Raw genomic sequence first — 14,560 nt, forward strand, 5'->3', positions numbered from 1 at the left:
TGGTTACCTTAACTTTAGTAGTTTAAAGGGAAATCTTTCAGTTACTCAAGTGAGAGCTCCCTTTTTTTCCTGAAGAATTTAATCCCATAAAGGGTCAGCAAATATCCCCAAAGGTTTTCCTTTCACACCCACCCCACACACACACACACACAGTTATGTCACACTGTATTTTGGAGCTTGCTGACAGATATAGGCTGACATATAAGCAGAGACAAGGCTTTACACTAAAAAGGATGCACTGATGCTGCTGGGGACACTCCTGAAGCATAAGGAAATGAGATGGAACCCCCCTTTCCCCTAGGCCCCGAGGCCTTGTATGAATCAGTAGCAAGTGGCAAATGCATAACTTTGTAATCCCCTACTTTACCAATCTGTCCAAACCTCAGTGAAACACTGTCACTTAAAATAAGTACATCAACAAAACAATGACTAAGAGATTAGCTATTGTGATTGAAGTAAAAAACTGGTAATTCTGTTCATAATCCAGTGGTATTTTTCCCCTCAGTGTCATAACTTAGTTGCACACCACTTTACACACGGCCTGATCTCATTTACAGAAACTCTAAACAATTCTTTCATAGAGTTGAAAGAAAACCTCTGGTGACTATCAACACTTCATATCTATTTACATGAACTGACTCTTGCAATTGTGAAATTTGGCTGCGAGAATCTATGATGAAGTTCAAGTTCAATAGTTTATACATATACAAAAGCCCATCTCATCTATCACAAAAGCCTTGCTTTTATAAGGTGACAAATCATTTGTGTCAGATCATTTCCCAGATGGGGCCAGGTAACCGAGGCGCATATGCTGGAATACATGTCTGCTTGCCAAAATGGCTCCAACTTTCTTGCTAACAGCAGCTACAATAACCTTTCCTACATTAGCCATGGTGCTAAGCTCTGAACTGACAAGAACGAGGGAATACAGCTGCATTTCTGTGTCTCCTAGGTTTGTAACCCAGGAGGGGCTTTGTCCGCCAGCCATGCTAGCCCGGGGTTGTAAGATGTAAGAAAGGGAGAGAAATAGTGGGAGAAAGTTTGAAGGGGCAGAGGGGGCTCCTTCTACACCAGACTGAGCCCACTAGAGAGGAAAAGAAGAAATAAATACTGTAGAAGTAGCACATAGCTTTGCCACACCAATTAGCAGCTGCTTAGCAGGCACTCATGAGTCCCTTATTAGCATTCAGAGAAGTGAATGAGAGTAAAACGTCATGCATGCTCTCACTGTCTCTCTTTCCTTCTCTGTCTCCCATTATTTCTCTCTTTCACAATTGCATTTCATGTACATAAACACTGGTTTAAATGTTCATCCTAAAGTAATAGTGGTATTGAGCAGAGTCATTGCTACTTCAGTAGAAGCATTACTGGTGACCTCTGTAAATTCCCATTTTTTCTTAGTAGAGATAAAACCCTCTCATAGGAAAACTGTGATAATTACAAAATGACAAACAACATTCATTTTCAATGTAATTTCAGGGGGTGAATTCATAGACAATAAGCTAGACACATGATATACAACTATTATCACAATATTCAACCCAGAGGCAAAATATGCACTTGCGCTCTCTCTCTTTCTGTGTCGAGAGAGAAAGAGAAAAAGGTAGAGAGAGACAGAACATGCATATTTATATATGTATAGAGGTGGTAATTTTAGTACAGTACAGAAACAGGACATTTCAGACTGAGGTAATGTGTTCAAAGCAGTATATATAAGTTATGGAATAAGACATACTTCAGATTACCTGTATAACCAAAGAAAACTAAATTAATTATTAATTATACACTAAGCAATGATATACACCCAATTAAACAAGAACAGCATCTCAATGGACCTTTTGTACACACAGAAGTGTTCAGAGGCCAGAAAAGCTCAACATAGACTTTTCTTTCGCAATGCTAGTTGCAAACATGCCCATCCACAGCTCCCTCCAACCCACACAAACTCACACGTAAAAAAAAAAATCAATGCCTACTATTACAAATTCTGTCGCACATCAATCACTTGATTAGTAGCCAGGAATGATTATATGGCTATAGTAGTAATTATTTCACCCTTGGCATTGCAGTCAACACACCTACCCTATCAAGGTGCCTATCAAGCAGTAAACAGATTTTCCTTTATTTTCTGCCAAAAATGCTGATGGTTTTACATATTTTTATTACAGGTCTGTCTGATAAGTCCTTCTCTCACATCCTTCAAAGGTTTGGGTGTAAGTCCAGGACTAATAGAATGAAGTCAAAAATATCAAAGGGCTATTTTCTTTGGACAAACATTCTCTACAAGGCATTCATAAATTTTGTTTGAACCACTATAATTTAAAATTCTTGTTATATAAACACATGCATCGATTTGGCTTATAAATTGTAAAGTTAGTTGTGGTCCATTATTTCTTAAAATATCATCTGCAGTCACTAGTCAGAACCTATGAAGCAATGCAGTGGTGCAGATTGACCATGATCTTGCTGAATGCACACAACTTGGGTGATAATGTGCAGGCAAGTGCAGCACTGCAAAGATGAAGGCCTCCATATCCAGGTGACATACATAAAGTAAGAAGCCACTATGGCACTATTGCCAGATATAATAAAATTACAAAAGCCTGAGCCCACTGGCCACCAAGCTACAATGTGTGTGTGTGGAGGGGGGGGGGGGGGGTATGCAAATTAGTTTTAGCATATGGAATAAACCTTTGTAACTACCTGTGATATTGTGCCATGTAACCCTTTTTTACATTACATCAGCTGTGTTCTACACTTGACAGTATGGTGTTTATTGGTAACACACGGAGACAAAGATACCAAGATGCAAATCTACCAATCTATCCCAGCCATGAGCAAGTGCCACAAATGGTAATTACAGAATCATTAGCACAGCACAAAACAGATGAGTCATCAAGGGATAAATGCACATTTACACTAAACTTGACTGCAGCTGCTGCAAAATGTGACTCAATGCCGAAGATATGAATTTGGTATTTTAGGTCTTTGGAATTTGGCCTTTTGATAATTTTTCAACACTACGCTGAGACTGCAAAACTGCTAATTAGACAGTACTTCTGTATTGAAAGTGCACTTGTGTGTTGGCAGGCCACACCTAACCAACAGTAATCAACTGATTGGAAGCTCAATCATTTCTCTTCATTTGAGTGCAGGAATAACATAAGGGTTAGGCAGCTTGGAAATGCTAAACTTCAAAGAGCACATAATCAAAGTCCTGAAAAAAACACACAACCTCTCAACATTCTACAGTCATATACTCACAACAGCAGGGCACCCCCTACTAATTTCAAAGCTTCCTTTCTAGTTAAAGTAAATCCTTTGCCCCTAAGTCGGAATACAGGGCCCTAGTGAAGGAATCAAATGAGCAGAAACAAGGTGCTTGAAAAGCATCCACAGCAAGTGCTCCAGAAGTAAGCTGCATCCCCAGGGTAGGGAGGGGGGGGTACACAGATTGTTTCCCCCTCTCCTCAGCACCCCTTTGCTTAGCCAAGTGGAAGAAGTAACAGCCAACATGGCAGCAGATGGATCACCCAGAGAAGGTTGTGCAAAAGCCCACTCCACATTCAGATGCTAAAGGAAAACGTGTGGTGGGCGAAGCAAGTGTAAACAGAGCACCACAGGATTGGTGAGAGGCCTTCTCTGCTCAGACTAAAATATCTTTAATCTGGACATGTATATTAATGTGTGCCATATGTGACACAATAGATGATTTTGTGCCTTGATTTTAATATGGATCTTGTAAAAGGGCATGTAAGGCTACCTTACAGGGTTGCTGTGGCACTTTAAAAACAACATGCTTTAACAACAAAAAAAGGCTTCTCAACTACTACTTTGTCTTTGCTTCACATTTAAAACTTTTCTGGGCTTTAAAGTCTGACACAGAATTATACCTCCAGATTATGGGTCACCGCAACTATAGTTTAAAAAATGTTTAAAACAGTCTCATTATGAGGTCCACAATGACATTTGGATTTGGCAGTTTACTTGTTGACTTAAGGGTTATACTAATTAGTTGTACAAAGGATGCAATGAAAGCACTAAATCACATTCTGGTGAAAATGACTGGCTTGTGTCCAAACCCCCCCCCCCCCCCCAAGACAGGGTGACAGATTTCACTTTCATGGAACTGTTTTCTTAAGCAATATTCTCTTATATATGTATCTCTTACAAGATTAGACCATGCCATATAATTTATACTGCGCTCACAAAAAATGTGAGGTTCAGTTTATTTTTTATTTGTTTGTAGAGAACCTTGTACAACAGAAATTGTCACAAGGCAGCTTTCACAAAACCTGGGTTCACCAATGAGATAGTAAAAACTATCGATATGGCATGAGGAAGAAGCCATGAGTGGAGCCAAGACATGGAGAACCTATTGTCTTCAGGTAGTGCCCAATAGTGACCACACGATGTTCAATATCAATATTCTCCAAACATATTGCTGTATCACAATATCTGGTGATATTTAACTCATTATAACAAAGTTAATAGTGCTTCCTCAGTACCCATATCCAGAGCAGCTTGCAGGACTAGGAAGGTATATACATATTATGTACATTAAAAGGATGGGTTACAAACCTGAATAAGCTGTTTACACTGGACTATTGTGTTATTAGTTATAAACAATACAATTATACTAAGGTAAATTTATATAAAAGCAAACAGTATCACCTTCGGTCACTAATCACATTTTGGTTACCTTTTGTACATTCTGAATTAATGCACATAGCATTACAAGAGCATAACTATGACAAACGAATAACAGTAGACCACACTGGAGTATTCATTGGCCAGCAAAGCACAGTTAAGTTAGAGTCAGAGGTAAAAATTTGCCAGTGACCAATATTAGGTCTGTCGTGTTGAGCAAATAAAAGTTAAATATGAGAAACAGAAAACCAAGAAGAAAGTTGACATTACATGAAGCTGGTCGGAGACCACAGGAATTAGGAGTTTGTGAAAGATGTGAGAGACTATTAATGAAAAACTCTAGAGTGTCCAGGCCAGAGAAGCAGGGGAAGTTGTTGGAGACGGGTAATCAATGGACTTTCCCACAATTAAAACAGCTACTTCCTCACACCTATTAAATTTTCATCCTATTTTTTTGCTCCAGAAATAATGCAGCATTTGCAGTTTGTTCACTAAAGGTTACATTGTGTCCATCTATCTACATTTCCTTCATTGATTATAATGTCAATAGAGCACCTAAGGAAAGTAGCATGAGTGGGTGTTTTATATTTGTAGGCTAAAGGTGTTGGTATTTTTCAAATATTACAATGGATCTGTTAAAAGGTATAAAAGTAACATCTTTAAACTCAACAATCATTATAACAATGATATAAGGTGCACATTTAAAGGTCAAAAGCATCCTAACATCAAAGCTGAAACACTTGATCAATAAAAAGTCAGCCTATTAAACTTGTTCAGCACTAATACACAAATTGTTCAAAAAATGTCACAAAATGTGCTGTATCATTTGTTTGCCTCCAAACAAAAAAATAAGAGACTGAATTAAAGTACTGAGTATTCCATAGTTTGGGGGCCATGACACTGAAAGATCTACCTCCAGCTGTGACCAGTCAATAGTCTGGGTCATCTAGAAGACCAGCATCAGAGCACCTAAGTGTTCAGGCAGGATGGATGCAAGAGATCAGCTAAATATGGGTGTGCCAGACCATGCAACCAGTGTAACAAATAAAATTGGGATGATATGACCTGATTTTGAAAAATGAGACAAAATTCTAAGAGCTGAATTGTGGACATATTGAAGAGACACATGGTTTTGTCTGGGATGCCAATAAAAAGGGTAGTGGTGTAATATAAACAGAATGTTATAAAAGCATGGACCATGGCATGTTTCATGGAGAGCAGAGCAAGGGTGAGGAGCTAGAAAAATTTGACTTTTGACTAGAGACCTGATGTGCATTTCTAAATTTTAAAAAAAATCAAAAAGTGCCCCTAGGTTATACATTACTGTTGAGGCTTTCACAATTACACCACCCGAGTTATCAGTGAAGCCAGGAAAATTAGATATTGTACACTCATAGCCAATGAGTAATACTTTAGTGTTGTCAGTATTTAGTGAAGAATTGCATTAATGCAGTATCTGCAGTCTCAGATGTAGAATATGAGGTCAGAGGGTGGTAGGGTAATGGTTGCATTGATGTTCACAGAGTATCAAATGATGGCAAATGATTTGACTGAGAGTTAACATGTTGATGATAAAAAGGAGAGGTCCAAGGACTGTTCTCTTGGGGATATCTTGTCCAACAGCATCAATAACAGATTTGTGTTTACCAAGAGCACAAAATGAAATATATTAGTAATGTAAGGTGTGAACCAAGTTTGAACCAGTTTACCTCAACAAGCAGATGATGAAAGGGAGAGGACCAAGGACTGATCCCTGGGGGACAACTTACCTAACAGCATCAAGAGAAGATGTGTGTTTATATAAAATCTATTAGTAATGTAAGACGTGAACCAAGTAAGGGCCATGCCAGTGATGCCAATAGTTGAAAGTCAGGAGATAAGTGTATCATGATTAATTGTGTCAAATGCAGCACTTAAATCTAAAAGGCAAAGAGAGCACCAGAATCAGTAGAGAGGAGATCACTGACAACTTGTAAAAGGGCTGTCTCTGTGCTACACATTGTACTAAAAACACGTTGGAAGGTATCAAAGAGGTTGTTGCTAATTAAGAATTATTGCATTTGACACAGGATGATCCTGAGAAGCTGCAAACAGTAACTTTTACTTAAAACAAGCTGACTGAACACCAACATTGCAAATTAACAATAAAATACACAACCAATTAAAAAAAAAAAAAAAGGCTCTAGCTGTTGTTTATATACAGCAACTAAATCAGTTCTGCACTGCAGGAAAAATATTGTTTCTAAAAATCGCTTAAATATTTGTATAAACTATATTACTTTTCCATGTTTAGAAATGTGAATATACTTAAAGTGCTACAAATCAAAATTAAAGTATTCATGCAAAAAGAACAAACATTCCTTATATATAAAATGTTCCAAATGTATTAAATTCTATTAGAGGTATTGAAAATGTTAAAGTTGATCTGCACTGGAACATTTTCAAGCTTTCAATTATTTGTTGGTTAATCACCATGATTCCCTCCTCATTAGAGATAGGACACTCTGTAATTAGACAAACAAACATGTGGTTAATGTTGGATCAGTACATATGGAGCCCTTCATTTTATTTCTCAAAGAAAAACTGTCACCATGACTTTCCCATATGGAGCTACCATATGTCTCATTCATTGATTACATTTATTTAAAATTCAAACATTTATGGATCAACTACATTGTATTATGCATTATGATTTATGACAACATTGAATCAAACTCAAAACATTGCAGAATAAATTAAATTAGCACATGATTTAGAGGTGTGAAATGTCAAATAAACAGTAAATAACACACTGGACTATTGAAATACCTGACATGAAATGTGTAAAAAATATTTTACCTGTTATGGAATATGGAAAATAATAAAGAGAAGGAGGTGGGTCATTTGTATGTGTCTATAGACAGACCTGTGGTCAAAGGGCCAAAGCGTCAAAGTAGTCTTGGCTTACTTTGCTGAAAAGGCAACCGAAGGCTTTGTCTGGTGATGCACACCCTTAATTGCTACCCCCTTTGCAGGCCTCCCATGACACCTTGATGGCTATTTATAGCTTTTAATGACTGACTTCAAATTTGCTCCACCTCATTGTTGCAAGGTTACAGCTATTAACTTGCTGGCCTACAACTTTTGAGTGTCACACGGTGTCATATAGCTTTCTCGTCAAATTGTGTGAGCCAGGATGAAGTAGACCTGGCCTCTCATCAGCTGCTGGATTCAGTCCATCTTCCATAAAAATGACAAACTCAAGCTAGTAAAAGCATTTTTCACCTACAATAAGCAATTGGACAGAGACAAGTTTTGTTATTTTGGTTCTGTTCTCTAGCACACTGTACTTCAAGTGGGAAAAAAGTGCAGAAGGGCTGCATTAACTCAGGGGATGAACATCTATATCAGGTAAACAATGCAGGAATTATAGCCAATTTTATACATAGTCCTCACCTTTTGGGAGACAAGTCAATTGACAATTGGCTACTTGTTTCTTTGTTTGCTGTATATTTTTATATCGTTAGTTCATGCATAGTAGAGCTAGCAAAAAAGTCTAGAACTAGATGTGAAATTTGCATCTGGAATCTGTTGCTGTCATCTCACAAAATGAGGCACAAATTCCAGTGTCAGTAAAGCAGGCTTTTATGAGGCTGAAAAATCTGAACAAATCAGGTACATACCCAAAACATTAAGTGCGTCAAAAGCAACAACTTGGTATATTATTAAGAAGCAAAAATGCTCTGGTAAAAAAGGATCCAAATGAACACCACCTCATTTATGAAAAACAGTTGCATGGCCATAAATGACTGCCAGTGGAACAGGTTCACTTTACTGATATGATCTAATTCGGCTTTATCTTGCAGCAGAACAGCATACTGCAGCAGGACAATGACCTGAAATCTAGTGCTGAATAAACTTAAAATACTTCACTGCTGAAAAAATTAAATAGATGTGTTTGGCCAACCAACCATCTGAGCATGTATTTCACTTACTGAAGACAAGATGGAATGTAAAAAGCCCCTAAAACAAGCAGTAAACAGGAACTGAAAATAGCTGCATTACAGCCTTGGCAGAACACCAGGAAAATACCCAGTGTCTGGTTATGTCTACACATCACAAACTTAGGCAAACATCAACTGCAAAGTATTTTAATCAGTTATATAACATAAGCATGACAAAATTATTTAAAATTATGTAAATCTTTCAAATTACATTTGGTTTCCTGACATGGAGTATTATGTAGAGGTATTATGTAGATTAAAAAATAACTGCAATTCTTATATAGTTAATCTAATATAGACATAAAAGCACTCAAATTAAAGCTGTAATATGATACTTTAACCTCTTTGCCGTGGTTCATTTGAAAATCAGCTATGCTGTTTTACAAAGCCTGAAAACAAGGACTGAGTTAATGTTCATGTACATTCAGACTGCACTATCCATATATGCTGCCATGACTCCAAAATGTTTGTTTCTTGCAAGTTATAACTAAGAGTACAGCAGATATGTTTCATACTAGATATTAAAGCAAATATCTTGTATATTTATCCATTCTCTAATTGCTTTCCCTACTTGTAATCTGTTTCCTGCCCAAAAAATAATAATGTAAACAACTATTTGTGTTTAAGTCCACTTATTCATTGCACATAGCTCTCTGTAAATGTAAATGCAATAAGTGTTGGCATGAAAAGACTGACCTTGTTTTCAAAAGAAGGAATAATAAGCATGCATGCTATCAAATGTCACAGTTGCATTAAATGTCAGTTGTATTGACAGCTGGATAGAAAATGCTTCAACTCCCAAATTCTTACAAGAGGAAGAACATTTCTGTCCAATCGTTGCCAAATTAACATTTGAACAGTTTATTTGTTGTTTTTTTTCCTCAGATTTTTATGTATTAATATAATTATTTTTTGCATATTTCAAAAATCAAGCTAAGAAAAGTACTTCTAACAACAGCAACAATGAGTGGGAGTGAGAATCTTCACGCTTTGGAACTTTTTAATCAGGAGTAATTATAGGCCCCAAGTTTGATAGGAAGCATGTGTGTGAGAACTGAATAAAAAGTTCTTGAGGCACTCTCATCCCCAGTGTGGAGCACCAGCTGAGTCTTGGTTCATCTCAAGGTTTTTCCCTTGCCACTGTCGCCCTTGGCTTGCTCACTGAGGGCTTGGACTCAAGACATGTGTAAAGCTGCTTTGTGTCAACAACTGTTATAAAAAGCGCTATATCAATAAATTTGACTTTTACTTTGACCTCATGTTATATATTTAGGATTTGCAGACGTTGTTTCAGATGATAAGGTACAGGGAGTCCAATGTCTATGAGTTTTGTTGACTGGATCAGTTCCTGCCCATCCAGACTGAGACTGTTCAATTCAACTGGCTGGTGTGCTTTTTTTTGTCTGTTGTTGAGAGTTCTAAATATCAACATGATGGCTGCTGTACTGTATTATGGTGAAAAAAATTAAAGTTAATAACTCAGTAATTCAAGATGTCAAGTTTGAGAACAAATCTGTAATTAAGAAGAATGTTATGTTTGCTTTTACCAGCTTTCGCCTGTAGCATAATTTTAACTTGAGCTCATCATAATGTGTGAAATACTACCATCATTAAGTACTGTCTAAATTATCTTGTGTATGTGCATAAAGGTAGTAAAAACTGCAGCAATGTAGTACATGTTTTCCAGAGCAACAGGATATTTCACACCTTTATCAGCTGTGCAAGTGAAATGCTTCAGAAGATCTGCCTTGTGTACTACCGTCCAATTTTTATTACCGCTACATCTTTAACTGGAGTACACTGCAGTGCAGTACACCTACAAAGTACATCTACAAGACCGCTGTTCCTTATAGGGTGGCCAGTGAGTGCATGAGGCAAACGTGCCAGGTAGGCATTTCTAATAAGGTGGGTGATAAGGGTCCATATTTACTTTGTGCTCTAGGCCTTGCCAAATGTAATGCACAGCAACACTCCCCTTCAAGCGTTTTCTTGACAATTGAACCACATCAGTTCACCTCACCTAGTACACTACACAGCTTCATGAGTTGTTTCACATGTTGACAGAGGCGCACACCTGGGAAAGCGCTATCCTCCAAATATTTACATACCCCCTTGCCATCCTCCTCCAAGCCCACCCAGGCCATTTACATGCTAAGTAATTTCTTCCTTTTGATTACGCCTTTACAGTGATCTGAGTACGCTTCAAAACTGGATTTGCACTTGTAAAACTTAATTATAAATACCCGCTTACAATATTTATGCAAATAAACTCATTCAGCCCCTGGTTAAAGCTATTACCATGTTCAGTGGAGTGCCTGGTGTTGCACAAGAAGACTCTGGTGCTGATTTATGTTTACACAAACAGCTCCTCCCTGCACGACAGAGCTGCACCTCCTGAGCGTTCCCAGCTGAAAAGCACCCTCCTAATGACAACTACATTTCAATTATCATGCAGAGGAACGCAGCCATGTTTCCTTGCGGCCGCACCGGGCCCTGCATCTCATTACCACAACAATAAGGGCAGGTGGCGAAAACTCATTTCAACCCAGTCTTAAGTGCTAACAATAAGCTCTAAAAGAGCTCCTTGTGGAGCCCACAGATTAGAATTTGGAGCTGGGCAGACACAAGTGCACCCTTCTCCTTTAATGGGTAAAGTCTTTATGATGAAGGGGGCCTGACGGTGATAAATGGTCATGGTGAAAGCGAAGCAGCGACTGAGTGGGATTGACGCCACCATCTGTTTTCATTTAGCCACCAACCACCCCCAGCCCCTTATCCCGAAGTGTGTTGGAGCCATCATCACATGGGAATGGCCCAAGGATGCACACTCTCCAGGACACGAAAGGTTAACTACTTCAATTTTACTTATACTCCATCTCCCTTCACTTAGAGGCACGTTATAGTGGGCTGTAAATACCAGGTATTCAACCTACGTAAATGTTTGCTGAAAATGGTGGCATAACAGCCATAAAGAATAAAACTGAAAAAGCCCTTTTTACACCTTTATAAAGCTAAAGTCTACAAATTCTCACCCAGTAGGCAAAGTAAAAAAACAATTTGTAAAAGTATTGGCAATTACATTTTGTTGGATGGCTATTGAGAGGACAGTTGTGAAAAGCAGCACACATGCAGTTTCTACAACCAGACTAAACCCACTAAGGTTGACAATGCAGCTATTGTTGTAGCCAGAGGTAATATAAAGCAGAACAAACCACCCTTTATTATGCAAATTAGGCTACACAGTTTATATTTATTAAAGAATAAAAAAAAAATTCTCAAGGGACAACTGATTCATTCAACAATAAAATTCCTTAAGGCACATAACAGATTTTTGTCAACTTGCTCTCATTTTCTCTATTTATTCTAAACATCCTTTTTCCAGGATGTTTTATAGAGCAAATATGCACATATTTGCCCTCAGCAAATAAAAAAAAAAAAAACATACACCCTCCTTAAACCAGTCTGTAAACAAAGCAACAAATAAAAACAAATTAATGAATCTCCTTTGTGCACGCCAATATGTCTGTTCTAAATAACATCCATTGCCACTTGGAATACAACAATTTCTAAGTCCCTCTGAAGAAGTATATAAATACTAAAATAGACCAAGATATTAATGCATGGGGAAAATAGCATGATAAATGCAACAACCTAGTGTCATATCTCTGGCCAGCAACAGAGAACTGGGGCATGACAAAGACCTACTGCACCTCAAACTTTACTTTCGCTCTCAGTAGATATAACAAGTATTGCAAAGAAACAGAATGACATGGAAAAGCCTGACATTTACCAATTATAAGAGTGACTCACTGCAAATTAAAAATAGCAATATATCTCAGCAGACATGTGCTATCAGTGTATATAACTAATCTGTTTCAGAACAGATTTATTGTCACAGACAAGGGGAAATCTTACCTTTATATTTTTCATACGTTTATACATTGAAAACAGTTTCCGATTATGATTCAAACCTGTGACTAACCTCTGAACAAAAACATCCAGAGCGGTAAGAGACTCAAATTATGTAGTATATTTTCATACTACAAATAGGCTACTGTAAAAACTACAGCGAAATGCTTAAGTTGTGGACTGCGAACAGTGCACCAAAGCGCGCTTGTTTATAACACATCCGTGTCCCGTCGCCTATAGCTTGATTCTTTGGCACAAGAGGCAGGTAGAAACGTTTAAAGTTACAGTTAAAGTATGGCCGGAGTCGATCTGCAGTCTCAACTCTGATCTATGGACTTACTTTACTCTACAAATCAATATGGCTAGATAGTCTCTCGCGCCCGCCGACCACGACTGTAGCGCATGCTGTTCTCCGGAGGCTATTAAAAACGTTTCGTCATCCAAAATCCAACAATACAACAATATAACAATTTTAACTATTTCGACATTACACCTAATGTGCAATTCTGTTTTCTTTCTCATGAACTGATGGAAGTTAGACGTTGCGGGAAGGAAATCATAAAAGCACAAGAAAAATCTAATTGATTCCATAATAACCACTATAAATGACTCGAACACTAGAAAAAAAATCTAAACTGATTATTTAGTTTTTCTAACCGCGTCCCTTGTTTGCACCTGAGTAGGCGACTACTAGCTAGTATCGTAATACAGATGCATATTGTTTTCTGTTTGTCACTGAACATTACATTACAACTAACGTTAAAGTTATGTTAATTAAAAAAGGCAGCTTTTTAAAGACAGACCACAAAATGTAAATGGTAAAGGTATTCCATGAACGCATTCTTAGATAAAATAAGCCATAGCAGGGTTAACTACAAGACATGATAAACAGTTAGCGGTTAACTCACTTGATACTGATAAACTGCTTTTCGTCTTCTACGCGAGTCGTCGGCAAGTGTTTCCACTGCTTCAGTTGTACTTCAAATTACCATTTTCTGCAGTAATTAGACTTGACATTAGTGTAAATTTGGTTTCTTTCGAAAATAGTTTATGTGGATATGGAGTTTGGTATGGTCAAAAGAACGTAGGCTAATCTAACCTATCTTAACTAACTGGAATTGAGTAAACATTCCGTATCACTAGCTAGACTTGCTTGCTAAACACTTCGTTAAAAGTCGCCTGAATAACTTCTGATCTTGGTCTTCTCTCCGTTGTTCTCTACACCGAATCATGAAGACTGCCTAGTTACTTTAGACGTCCAAAAATAACTTCCATTTTCCGGAATCCTCAGCATGCCAGCACCTGGGGGAAATAGCTGCCACCTTCTAGCTTGTTTTACACCTCAGCCCCAGCTGGATCACCCCTCCTGAGTTGAATCACTCTCATTCCATTGGAAGCGCACCGCACGCGATTTCGAGTGTCGTAGTGCAGTCGGACGGTCGAAGAGCTCCTTGCAAGTTCACTGCCAAAACCTTCTCCTTCACGCGCACTCATCAAACATCCAGCGTCTGTGAGCGGTACGGGCAAGAACCTGACGGACTCTGCGCTTCAGCATCAAATCGGCAGTAACCAGCCCCCTGTAGTGAATACATTGATTCCGGACGGAATTCAGTGAACCATATTATTGATAATAACCTGTTTTGAACTGAACCCTTTAGACTCCCTGTTGCGATAGTTCCATGCGCTTTGCTGAAACAGTTTGACACGCATTTCTTTTTAAAACGTAATAGACTACCTACCGCCTCCATGTGGTCATGCGGAAAAAAAAGTTTTCGCTCTTTCCGAGTTCAGGCAGAACTATGCTTGTTACAATGCCACTAATAAATTCATCAGCCCCAAGAATGGACATGGATAAGGAATTGTAAAATAATTAAATTGTATATCCTTGCAAAAATATTCCATCTTATTTCATGTTCCACTCATCCTAGCTGGAGTTCCCAGTTTAAAAATCAAAATCGCATTCAATTACAACTTCAATTACTGTTGTGACTAAAAATAAGACACTACATACCATGTAA

General features: G+C 38.0%; 1 protein-coding gene across 1 annotated transcript in view; it reads right to left on the minus strand.

Moving 5' to 3' along the window:
- The window catches only part of il1rapl2 (interleukin 1 receptor accessory protein-like 2), a 211,576-nt gene extending 197,362 nt beyond the window's left edge, over nt 1-14,214 (minus strand). The window contains exon 1 of the mRNA XM_035531916.1: nt 13,451-14,214. The gene's annotated coding sequence lies outside the window, so the exon portion shown is untranslated. The remainder of the gene's footprint in view (nt 1-13,450) is intronic.
- Nucleotides 14,215-14,560: the final 346 nt, after the last annotated feature.

This window comes from Electrophorus electricus, chromosome 12 (assembly GCF_013358815.1).
Source record: "Electrophorus electricus isolate fEleEle1 chromosome 12, fEleEle1.pri, whole genome shotgun sequence".
Taxonomy (NCBI): domain Eukaryota; kingdom Metazoa; phylum Chordata; class Actinopteri; order Gymnotiformes; family Gymnotidae; genus Electrophorus; species Electrophorus electricus.